Genomic DNA, 12,375 nt, shown 5'->3' on the forward strand with positions numbered 1-12,375 from the left:
CGCAGGCAGATCACTATCTATCTATCTGCAGTGTGGCCTTTCTGCAGTTATTTATATATATTTTAAGTTTTATTGATCCAAAATGTTTTTATTCATTTTCTTCTATATCTTTGAGTGGTGGTCTGTACATCATGGCTGTCAATGTTTATCCACATTCCTTTCATTTGTTTAAAAAAGATAAAACCATTGTCAGTTTCGTCTATCACTTGACAGGCAGTTTGGTCGCTTTATTAGAAAGTTGTGTTATTGAAAGTCTGTGCTGTGTGTGAAAGAAAAGAAAAGCCGTCCCCCCACCTCCAACATATATGATTCGACTATCAGTTGAATATAGGCAGTCTGATTCGAATCTGATTCGACTATGTAAACCCGTAGTCGGGGACACTCCTAATATGTATGCTAATTAGATAGTTTTAATTTGGTAAATGATTTAGATATGTCTTAGTCAAAGTGTCATCTAAAATTTAAGACCTCTCATAAGTAAAAATAAGGCTTTTTAAGACTTTTTATTACCTTAAAATTTTAAAAATCTAATTTAAGACTTTTTAAGGATCCACAGGAACCCTGACTACAAGCTTTGGATCATGTCTGTTTCTAAATGTTAAAAGTGATTTTACTGAATACAAATTATATGTTTTTAACCACTTGGTGGAATTGGCAGTCATTCCCCTGAGCCATGGTAGTGCGTCAATTCATTCACAGGTATAAATATGCAGCTATAATGTACATAGATGGTTTTGAATTAATATTTCATGTGGATATACAGTGGTTACATACTGTTAAAACTAATATCTAAGTGATATCTTAGGGGTGTAACGATTCACTCGTTTTTTCGATGCATCGATTACAAATCCTGACAATGCATATGCATCGATCTTCATTTTGGTCAATAATCGATGTAAAATGTTAAGAATCGGATTAATCGTGATTGTATAGCGATTCAGTGCTTTAAAATATATAAACATTAAATTACTACATGCGCGAATTGACATTGCACGCCGTAATTCGCCCTCACAGCTCTCATTCACAGACATGCGCTGCACTCTTTACCGCCTCTCACTGGATTGTGCTCGCGGTCAGTCCGTAGCCCACGTTTGAGCTCTCCTCAGGACAGCCACTGTTGTTTACATGAGCAGATGACAGTCTCTATTATAATAGCAATAGTCGTGAGTCACACTGCACAAGCCATTGATAAAGCTGCCAATCATTGCGTGGAAACGTCACCGTTATTTTCTATAAGATAAACTACTCAGGTTTTACGGAAATGGGTCATACCATTGACATTACATGAGCAGTTGAAGGAACGTTAAAACCCACCTTATTCAAGAGCGCGCATTTAATGCATGGACGGACCAAACACATAATGTAAGTGTCTAAATGCATACGCACAGTTCCAATGAATGATAAATGAAATTATGAACCTAATGTCATTAAACTGAATGCACGAAGGAAACGGCTGCAGTAACTACAACATTAACAACACTGAAATAAGAGCGCGCGGTTTATCAATCAATCAGATGCGCGTTAAAGTTGCGTTCGTTACTATAGCGACAGTAGGCACCCAGCGCGTTTCCTTTCAGAGTCATCATAAGGAAAATGTTCCGTATAAAGAGGACAAAGAGGGCTTTTCTTACTATTCCTTGAAGAAAAATTAGTTTAGGATTAGTTGGGAAAGCGCATGATATTCTAGGGTAGTCTCTCCACATAAGCGTATGTTTAATGTACCTGGACAACTTTATTAAGGTTGTGTAGCCATTAACACTATCCTCCACTGCAGTTAACATGAACTAGGCCTAATAACACTTTTAAAGCCTTTTAAAATTTTGGCTTATGTAAATTTCCACAAATGCTAATTTTTATAGGCTATTAAAATAAAGTTATGTCGCATCATTAAGAACTAACATGAACTAACATTAAAAGGTTAGTTCACCCAAAAATGAAAATAATGTCAATAATTACTCACCCTCATGTCGTTTTACACCCGTAAGACCTTCGTTCATCTTCAGAACACAAATTAAGATATTTTTGTTGAAATCCGATGGCTCAGTGAGGCCTGCATAGCCAGCAATGACATTTCCTCTCTCAAGATCCAATAATGTACTAAAAACATATTTAAATCAGTTCATGTGAGTACAGTGGTTCAATATTAATATTATAAAGCGACAAGAATATTTTTGGTGCGGCAAAAAAATAAAAATAAATAACGACTTATATAGTGATGGCCGATTTCAAAACACTGCTTCAGGAAGATTCGGAGCGTAATGAATCAGCGTGTCGAATCAGCGTTGCTTCTCATCGCTTTATAATATTAATATTGAACCACTGTACTCACATGAACTGATTTAAATATGTTTTTAGTACCTTTATGGATCTTGAGAGAGTAAATGTCATTGCTGGCTATGGAGGCCTCACTGAGCCATCGGATTTCAACAAAAATATCTTAATTTGTGTTCCGAAGATTAATTAAATTACATTATTTTCATTTTTGGGTGAACTACACTTTCAAAAATGGACAAAAGGGTTTTTTTGTTTTGTTTTTTGCCCCCACTCTCTAAGTGCCTGAAGGTCGCTGTATAATTCTCATCCTGACTTAGACGCATTGAGAGAAGCATTTCAATAACCCTGTGAATGCATATGTATACTCAAAGATTCACAGCCCTATGATATCTTTGTAAAACTGCCGACTCTGTAGAACAGTGGCAAGGACAACTAACTTTACCGAGCTCTGAAAGCCCCCTAGTGGCTGGGAGCATTTTCATTGTATTGTGGCTTTATTGCGTTGCATGGCTCGATTTCGTTGTATTGTGGCAGGAGGTGACATGAATGCAACACAATCAAGGTATCGCATTAGTGATTTGATAATGCTTTGTATAGTGTACACTAGGACAGACAGGCTAAGTATAAGGAAGTTATAACTGAGCTACTGCCAGTTTTTGCCATGGAAATGTACTAATTAAAAAAAAAAAAAGTGAAAATCTCTCTGCAGATCTGGTGATCAGGGCTTGTATTCACAAAACATTTTATCTTAACATTTTATCTCCTGAATAACAGTAAAAGTCTTAGTAAAGAGCTTCCTCTTAAACCTATTCACAAAGCTGCTGAGACCAACGTTACTAAGGAATAGAGAGTCTTATGCTGCGTTCACACCGAACGCGTCTGGGGCATCTGATTTACATGTTAAGTCAATGTAAACGCGCGTCTAGACGTCCTGCAATGCGAATCAAGCGTCTAGCGCGGTGCGAATCGGCCGTTGACGCGCGAATTGAGCGGTCACGCGTCTGATGCGCGAATCGAGCGTCTGATGCCCTAGATGCCCGAATTGAAAAATCTGAACTTTGGCGAAAATTCGCACCACGTTAACCAATCAGGAGCTCGCTCTAGTAGTGACGTGACATAGCGAGGCAGAAATCTGAAACAACAATGGCGGACAAAACCATCGTCGCAGTACATCTTCATACTTTTATAGAAACAGGAAAAAAGAGGATCTTGCTTGAAAGAAAGTGAGTGAGGAGGCCGGACAGTCTGGTAAGTTATAAAAAACGGTCTTTACTCAATTTGAGCTATATATACATATTGAGACTACAAGCCAGCTAAAGCTAGCAAATTGATCTTATTCGCTGTAATTCACAACTATTTTCCCGCGGACGAGTTGTGTTTATTCAGAAAAAGTGCACAGAAAGAAGTGGAAGAGTCTGGGACACATAAAGGAGCGGGAGAGCCCCTCTCATGACGTGAATTCGCGTCTGTTGTGAAGTCAATTTCACGCGTGAATGAAGCGAGTAAACTCAAAATGTTCAAGCGTCCAACTAGACGCGTCTGACGCGAATTTGACGCGCGATTCGCGTTCGGTGTGAACGCAGCATTAAAGCTGCAGTCCGCCGTTTTTCCTTTTTGTCGCCATCTCTGTTTGAAACTAAGCGATCTAACGATCGCTTAGCTTGGATCACGCCAAACCGTGCAAATCATTATTACTGTTATACTTTGTTCTCAAATTGTTAATGTTAACAACATCAGCATTGCGTGACTATGTGTATTTAGTGTGTATTAGTGTTACCTGTAGATTTAAATTTCTGTAGCCACTCTGCAGTCCGAAGCCTTTTGCTTTTTGACTACAGGTGAATCTCCAGTTGTCACTGATGATTGTCATTTGGACCTTTCTGGATTACAATCCGCCTTCAAAACGATAAGTTTAATTATTTCAGCTGCTGTGAGAACAGGCTATAAATGATCCGCTACCAGCAGCATCCTCACATGATAAAACCGACCAGCCTGGACGGGACCAAAGACTAGAATAACAAGTAATAATAAGTCTTAAAGGGGCTTTGACGGGACTCCTTCCTTTCTGTTTTCAGACGTGACGTAATGACGCAATGGTGAACTGCTGCATGCTCGAATTTCCCGCATAAATCCACCGGGTCGTTCTTATTATAAAACATTATTACAAGCTCACCGTTGTGAAGCTAAGATAAGGAGATAGTTTTGAACACTGGCTGGTTATGTACTTGCTCAAAAATTGATTTTGGGTAATTTTTAACCAAAAAAAGTTACAGACTTCAGCTTTAAGATAAGAGAAAGGGCGGGACTGACCTCGTTTCTATGGATGATGTCATCACGCTTCCTATGATTGGCTAATGGGAAACAGTCTCTGTCAGTGATTTAATCAGAGAAATATTGTAGAACGAGGTATCATGTTACCATATTCAAATAAAGATTTTAAAAAAATGTCATATTCAAATAAAGATTTAAAATAAAATGTTGCCATATTCAAATAAAGATTTTAAAATGTAGGCCAAGTGTCACTAAATAAACTAGTATGTGTTCAGCTAATTGTCCGCCTCTCACATGTCTGAATCTCCAGAGATGCAATTAAAGAATTAAAGCGACAAATTATGTTTTACAAACAAAGTTCAGGAGGAGCAAGTTAAAACGGTCTATCTAATCGATTCGAGAGTAGTGTTGCTTTTGTCAACAAAAATTATGACTAAATATCGTTGTCAACGAACCTTTATCACGTGACATGAAAAAAAATGGGGTATGCAGTATATGCAGTGCATGGGGCGCCGCGCGGAGGGGGGCGCCATTGTGCCAAAACTTCTTTGAAAATCTTTTTGAATAAAACGTTTAAAATAAACTTAAAAATTATGTTTGTTGAAAAATAATGTTTGTTTAGCATTTTAAATTTGTAAAAATATATATATTTTATTATATTAAGTGATATCAACTGCTCACCATTTCAACAAGAGCCGTTGCTCTGTTACGGACAGTCACATGTCCAAAATGGACAGAGGAGGGAAGCGGTTTGGGACACAGAACAGAAAACGTAAAAAAGAAATTGAAAAACAGTGTCTTAAAATGAGGACAATTCAATTCAATTCAATTTATTTCCACTTCATCTGTACATGTTTACACATACACATATACACACATGCACATATAGCACAACTATATATAGTATTCAACATTTACATGCGCATAAGTGCAGATATTATTTCAGACACTGTGGAAAATGGACACCCTAAGAAGCTATACAGCTTATGGCCGGGGTCCAAGAATAAAAAAATAAAAATAAAAAGAATAAAGGGTCATGATTTTTGTATAGGTCTAGTACAGTAATATAACATTTTTATATGCAGTTTACTCATCATTACATCATGTAGGCACTGCATACTTCCCTGCCACATATACAAGGAGAAATACAATAAAGGTAGAACCTCAGCCGCGATATCAGTCATATACTATAATTTTCCAGCAGCTTACATTTTAAATTTCTTTTAAATATGGATAATGAGGCAGACAGTTTAATATCATTGTCTAACTCATTCCATATTTGTAGTCCTCTATAGCAGACAGTGAAACTAGTACATTTTAAGTTCCTGATTTTCCCTTTTAAAAGAGACTTTTTCCTTGTATCATGTTGGTGCGAAGATGAGTATAGTGGAATAAGTTCGCACAATCTGCTGTTTAATTTATGAACAGCGCTATACATTATACAAGCATTATGATAAAAGTTACTTTCAGGAAGCTTTAGAAGACCATATCTATGGAAGAGAGAATTTGTCGGGGAATTTGGCATGGACCAGGTAATTGCTCTTAAGGCTTTCTTTTGTATTACCTGAAGTCTTGCAGTGTAAGTAGGATATGTGTTGTTCCATATCACATTACAATAATTCAGGTAAGGCTCAAACAGAGATCTGTACAATGTCAACAACGCTTCAAATGGAAGCAGATGTCTTATTTTGAAGAATAAACCGACAATTTTGGATAATTTTTTAACAAGCTCGTCAATGTGCTTTTTGAAGTTTAGAGAATTATCTATAAAAATTCCTAGAAATTTTGTCGAGTCTACTTTTTGGATAGCTCTGTCGTCTATCATTATATTTATATTATAATTTCTGTCATCACGTCTGTTTGGACTGGAGACAATATAAGAGGTTTTGCTAATATTTAAAGACAGTTTGTTGCATTTGAACCATATGTTGAGCTTTGCCAATTGCTCATTTAGACATTTTTCCAGTTGGTCCATATTTTTATGAGATATAAACAGGTTTGTATCATCGGCGAAAAGTATTTTGTGAATGTCGCTGGAACAATGAATAAAGTCATTAATATAAATTACGAATAAAAGTGGTCCCATAATGGATCCCTGTGCAACCCCAGTTTCAATGCTTTTTGTGTAAGAATTTAGTCCCTCAACATTCACATATTGCTCTCTTCCACATATATAACCCTCAAACCACTGGAGTGCTACTCCCCTGACACTATAGTGCATTAGTTTACCAAGCAAAGTTTCATGATCAATGGTATCGAATGCTTTTGAAAGATCCAGAAAAACACTAATAACATACTCTCCTCTTTCAAAAGCATCATTAATTTTCTCCACAAGGTCTAAAATAGCCATATACGTGGTGCTGTTTTTTCTAAAGCCATATTGTGAGGGCTCTAATACATTATATTTCTCAAGATATTCTACTAGTCTGGAGTATACAACTCGCTCCAAAACTTTAGAGAGGGTTGGCAAAACTGATATTGGTCTGTAATTTTGAATATCACTTTTTATCCCCAGACTTATATATTGGTATTATTTTTGCTATCTTGGTCATTTTTGGAACAATGCCTTGTGTTAACGAGAGATTAATAATGTAGGCAAGAGGCTCTGCAATTTCATTTACTATGGCTTTAATAATTATACTACATATGTTATCAGCACCAACTGTGTGTGAAGATTTTAATTTATTTATAATATTTATCACTTCTGTTTTGTAAGTAGGTTTTTAAAAAAAAATGAATTTGTATAATTACCCTGAAGATAGTCTTTATAATTGGCATCCCCTGGTGGACAAATATTTTGAGAAAGATTTTTTCCAACAGAGGAAAAGTAATTATTAAAGATGTTAGATAGATTGTCATTACTTGGTTGATTTTGCACTACAGTGTCAGGGATGACTGAGATTTTATTATTGCGGCCGAGTACCTCATTCAACACCTTCCAAGACGCCCTTTGATCCCCAGAAACATTTTTAAATTGAGCAGTAAAATAATTTGTTTACTTGCTCTTAATACTTTTGTTAATTTATTTTTATATTTTGTGTATACTGATTTATTGTGAATATTCAGATTTTTAATATATTTTTTATAGAGAGTATTCTTCTTTCTGATGGACTTTAATATTCCATTTGTTATCCACGGTTTTGGTTGTATTGCATTTTGTTTAATTATTTTTTCAGGAATAGTTTTATCTATAGAATCATTTATTTCAGATATTAGAGAATTATAAGCACAATCGGGATCTGTAGTGTTAAATACTGCGTCCCACCTTTTAGTTTGAAGGTGTTGTGTCAAGTTTGCAAGGCTTTTGTGACTGAGAACCTTCACTTTTCTCCTTGTACATAGATTTGGTACATTTTTGTTCAGATTCATACATTGTATAATAGGATAATGATCTGTGATATCTGAGTATACAACCCCTGATTTATATTCAATACCTTGCATGTTAGTTATTATGTTTTCCAAAGTTGACTGACTTCTCTCTGTAATTCTAGTATGCTTATTGATAGTTGGAAAAAATGATGAGGAATGAAGGGTATTTATAAAATCTGTTCCAATTGTATCTTCTTTGGATATATCTATATTAAAATCTCCCATAATGAGACAATTTGTATTGGTTTGGTTGATACAGAATAGAACTCCATCAAGTTGGTCTCTGAATGTGGTGTAATCTGAATCAGGTGGATGGTATATGACTCCAATGATGATACTTTTTGCATTTATATTTTTTAGTTCTAAGAATAATGAATCAGAATAACCGTCGTCCAACTTAATATCCGTTCGTTCCTTTACCGAGTATTGAGAGTTTACATATAGACATACCCCTCCTCCAATTTTACCAAGTCTATTTTTGTAATACAAAGAGTATCCATTTAAATTATAAATATCTAAATATGTATGTCCATTTAGCCAGGTTTCACTACAACCTATAATATCAAAGTTATGACCTATACAAGCGAGCAGTGAAACTAGGTCCTCATGATGCTTTTTAAGGCTTCTAATGTTTAAATGCATCAATGAGAAGGTAAAGTCATGCGTAATTTTCACTATATCCTCAGGGTTATAATATTTACAATTTAGGTTTCCGGGAGTAAGGCAGTGCTGTTCAAATTTTTCATACTCACCGCAACAATTTATGTCTATCAATCCCATATGTTAACAATAGTATCCATAAATATAAGACCAAAACTGTACTATTACATTTCCCTGACCCCTGTAAAAAAAAGAAAAACCAACAACAAAAACATTTGAACTATAACTCTAAACAAACTTATCTCAAAATCTGTCTCTCTGTTAAATTCCCAGTGCATTAATTAATTTCCATACCCATAAGTCCTCAGAAAAATATTTCTCCGTTTATGAAGGCATACTTGTTGGCAATAATAGCTGAGGCAATAGTTTATCAGCTGTCCAGAGGACAGTAGGCACTCACCAGTCTGCTTATGAGAGGCACATCAAGTAATCGTTTTTAGAAATGCTTCAGCTTCTTTGGAGTCTCTATATGTCTTTTTAATACCATTGATGGTAAAGGACAAAACTGCTGGATATGCCATCTGGAAGCGTATGTTCCTCCCGATAAGATCTGTGCACACAGTGTTAAACGCTCTCCTGGCCATCCGGACACTTGGTGGGATATCGGGAACAATCTGAAGGTTAGTGCCCTCATACGGTATGTTCCTGTGTCGTTTGGCCGCCGACAGTATCATCCTGACATCTCTCGAGCGTTGTAATTTGATGAATACTGGGCGTGGACGTCGATCTCCAGGTACTCCAAAGCCCAGATGGGCACGGTCAATGGCTACTGAGATGATCGGTAGTTTTAACAATTTGGGAATGAATTCTTCAAAGAACACAATCGGGTCACTTCCTTCGGTAGCTTCTTTTAGATTTAATAGTCTGATGTTATCACGTCGTGATCGCCCTTCCAGGTCCATCACTTTGTTCATTAACTCCTTATTAATTTTCTCAAGCTCATCCATTCGCATTTTTATCGGTACGATGCCATCTTCTAGCTCAGAAATGCGTGTTTCAGATTCGGACTGTCGGGCTTTGAGTGAATCAGTTGTTGCTACAACATCATCGATGGGCTTTATTATGTTGTCCAACTTGCTGTCCACCATAGACTCAAACTTGTCAAAAGACTCTTTTACGGACATTTGAATACGCTGTCCCTTCTCCGCAACCGCCGCAGAAATCATCTTTAACAGAGCGTCAGTTGAAAGTTCAGAAAAGTTTGCGGAGGAGCTAGCTTTAGCATCACTGTTAGCGTTTGTTGCTTGAGCAATGCAGTCTTCTTCACGTTCAATTCGTTGTTGTTTTGATGGTTTCGGCATCTCAGCGAGTCTTTTACGTTTTTATCTTTAATTACAGGCACTGAAGTACAGTCAGAGTGGTCGATATGGTATGTGGAGGGAGAGACAATTTTGACGTATCCTACTCACTCACTCTGCCGCCCTCTTGGCATAATGACATCGATGTCCATGTGGATAACAAGAAATTGGTAAGCGTAACCTATCATTATCACTGTAAGTGTTTGATGTCTTACACCGGTCGGTCTGTGTAGCGCCGCTTCAAGTCTTTTATGAATGATCCGCTGAATCACTTTTGTTACATTCAAAACGCAGATTCAGAAATGAAACACTGCTGTGTGTTGCGTGGAGACGAACAGTTCTGCTTTGTCTTTATAGTTTCATTGGCAAAATTGAACAAACCAGACAATATGTTGTCTAAAAGAACACAATATAAACTTATTTTAAACACGTCAACCATAATCTTGCATAACCTTCAGCAAATGTGCAGTTGCGCCCCTGTGTTGAGGAATAAAAACGAGACTAAATGTGGTTTACAAAATAAAAACTATGCTAAAATGTCTCTTCGTTTTCGTTGACCAAAACGAGACGAGACGAAATGTTATAACGTTATTTCATCTCGTTTAGTCGCGTTATTATTATTATTTTGCAGTATTTCTGTTTCCTGTGTCTCACTTCAGGGGCTGCATCAGGTCGCACTGCGACGTTACTTTCTCTGACGCAGAGAAAGGGACCGATATGTAGGGAAACATGTAGATTTCACGTGCTCATAACTTCATGAAAAATGCACAGATCATAGAAAATGCACATCATTATTTAAAGCAGATTCTTACGATTAAACTGAATCCAAAATCAACATAATATATTGCGTTGTTCACAAGATATTACTCATGGAATGATTTACACTTGGCTAAAAACATGTCTCTCATCTTTCCGGGATGCAGTGTGTATCCAATGTTCCCGGACCCATCCATGTTCGTTTTCCAATGTGGAATAACACAAAATAGGTATCATCTTAAAGCTTAGAAACTCATCTTTTTAATGCATCTAACCATTTTGAAAAACTCCTAACAAGTGCTGAGAAGTGCCTCTAAACCTGAGTTTACCGCCCGTGGCGGCGAAAAAATGAATAACAATTTATCACCACAAAATTTGAACCAGATGCAGCTCACATGTAGGAGAGCATCACCAAAAAATATTTTTCTCTGATCTTATTGCCTTCCCGAGTTATTCCATTTCAAAGAAAAAAAAAAGAAAAAATTAAAATATATATATATATATATATTTTGTCTTTTGTCAGCAGTTTTTCAACATGAAAATGTCCAAATGTAATGTAATTTATATTTTCTAAAAAATTAAAAAGTGTTCTATCAAATGATACCTACCTTTTGACTCTCCTTGCTACAGTTTTGGAGTTATGAGTCTTTACTTTTGTGTTTGTCGCTCAGAAAAAAAAAACTCTAAAAAGCCTTCAGGTCTTAAAGGGTTAAGAGACATATCAAGGCATTATAAGGTATTATCTATAAGCTAACAATATAATAAGATAACCTTGTTTGAAATGGGTTTGACTAAAAGAAAATTTTGGTTTTGTCTATACTACTAGGTACTTACACTATATTGACTGGGTTAAATACTAAAACTAAAAACTAAAATACAATTTTTGTTGACTAAAACTAGAATAAATAGTGATGGATAATTCTGACTAAAATAAGACTAAAATGCTCAGACTTTTAGTCGACTGAAACTTGACTAGACTAAAAAGAGTATGAACGTGACTAAAACTAATAAAAACTAAAATGACAGCTTGACACAAAGACTAAAACTAAAATTAAAACAGGCCGCCAAAAACAACACTACTCGAGAGGAGGCATATAATATATACACAGCTGACGTGTGATTGAACACAATGTCTCATTCTCCATCATTCAATACATTTTATCTGTACATGAATGAATCTTTATGTTGTCATCGTAGATTAAAACCTATAAATCATAATATTTATCACATTTATGAAGAAAAGGCTCAGCTCAAGACTTTATCACTATTGACTCAATGGTGTTCAGTGTCTTTGGGCGGATTGCTGAGGAGAACATCCGACAACAGCCATTTTAGGATTGTTTGTGATTTGGTCTTAGTGACTCAGGAGTCCTCTTGACTACTCCTAATGTTTCACAGATTTAGGAGCTAGTTTTAGCGCTAAAATGCTTTGTGAAATACTCTTAGAGCAAAAAATTTGGAGTCCTAAATTTAGGACTGACACGCCCATTATTTTTAAGAGTTTCTCCTAAATAGGCAAGTTAGGACCTACTTTTAGCCTTAAGATGTTCTGTGAATACGACCCCTGAACTCTTAAATGGATGGATTAGAACTGGATGTAATGGATCAGTGTGTCTCACAGCACCATGATGATATTTGTGCTTGACTGGATAGTTCATTCATGTCATTCCAAACCTGTATGACTTTCTTCTGTGAAATAAAAGATATTATGAAAAATGTTTGGGTCCAAACAACATTGGACACCATT

General features: G+C 36.2%; 1 protein-coding gene across 43 annotated transcripts in view; it reads right to left on the bottom strand.

The window, feature by feature from the left end:
• The window catches only part of LOC127509830 (uncharacterized), a 502,366-nt gene that overhangs the window by 459,480 nt on the left and 30,511 nt on the right, over nucleotides 1-12,375 (bottom strand). The window lies entirely within an intron of this gene.

This window comes from Ctenopharyngodon idella, chromosome 3 (assembly GCF_019924925.1).
Source record: "Ctenopharyngodon idella isolate HZGC_01 chromosome 3, HZGC01, whole genome shotgun sequence".
Taxonomy (NCBI): Eukaryota; Metazoa; Chordata; class Actinopteri; order Cypriniformes; family Xenocyprididae; genus Ctenopharyngodon; species Ctenopharyngodon idella.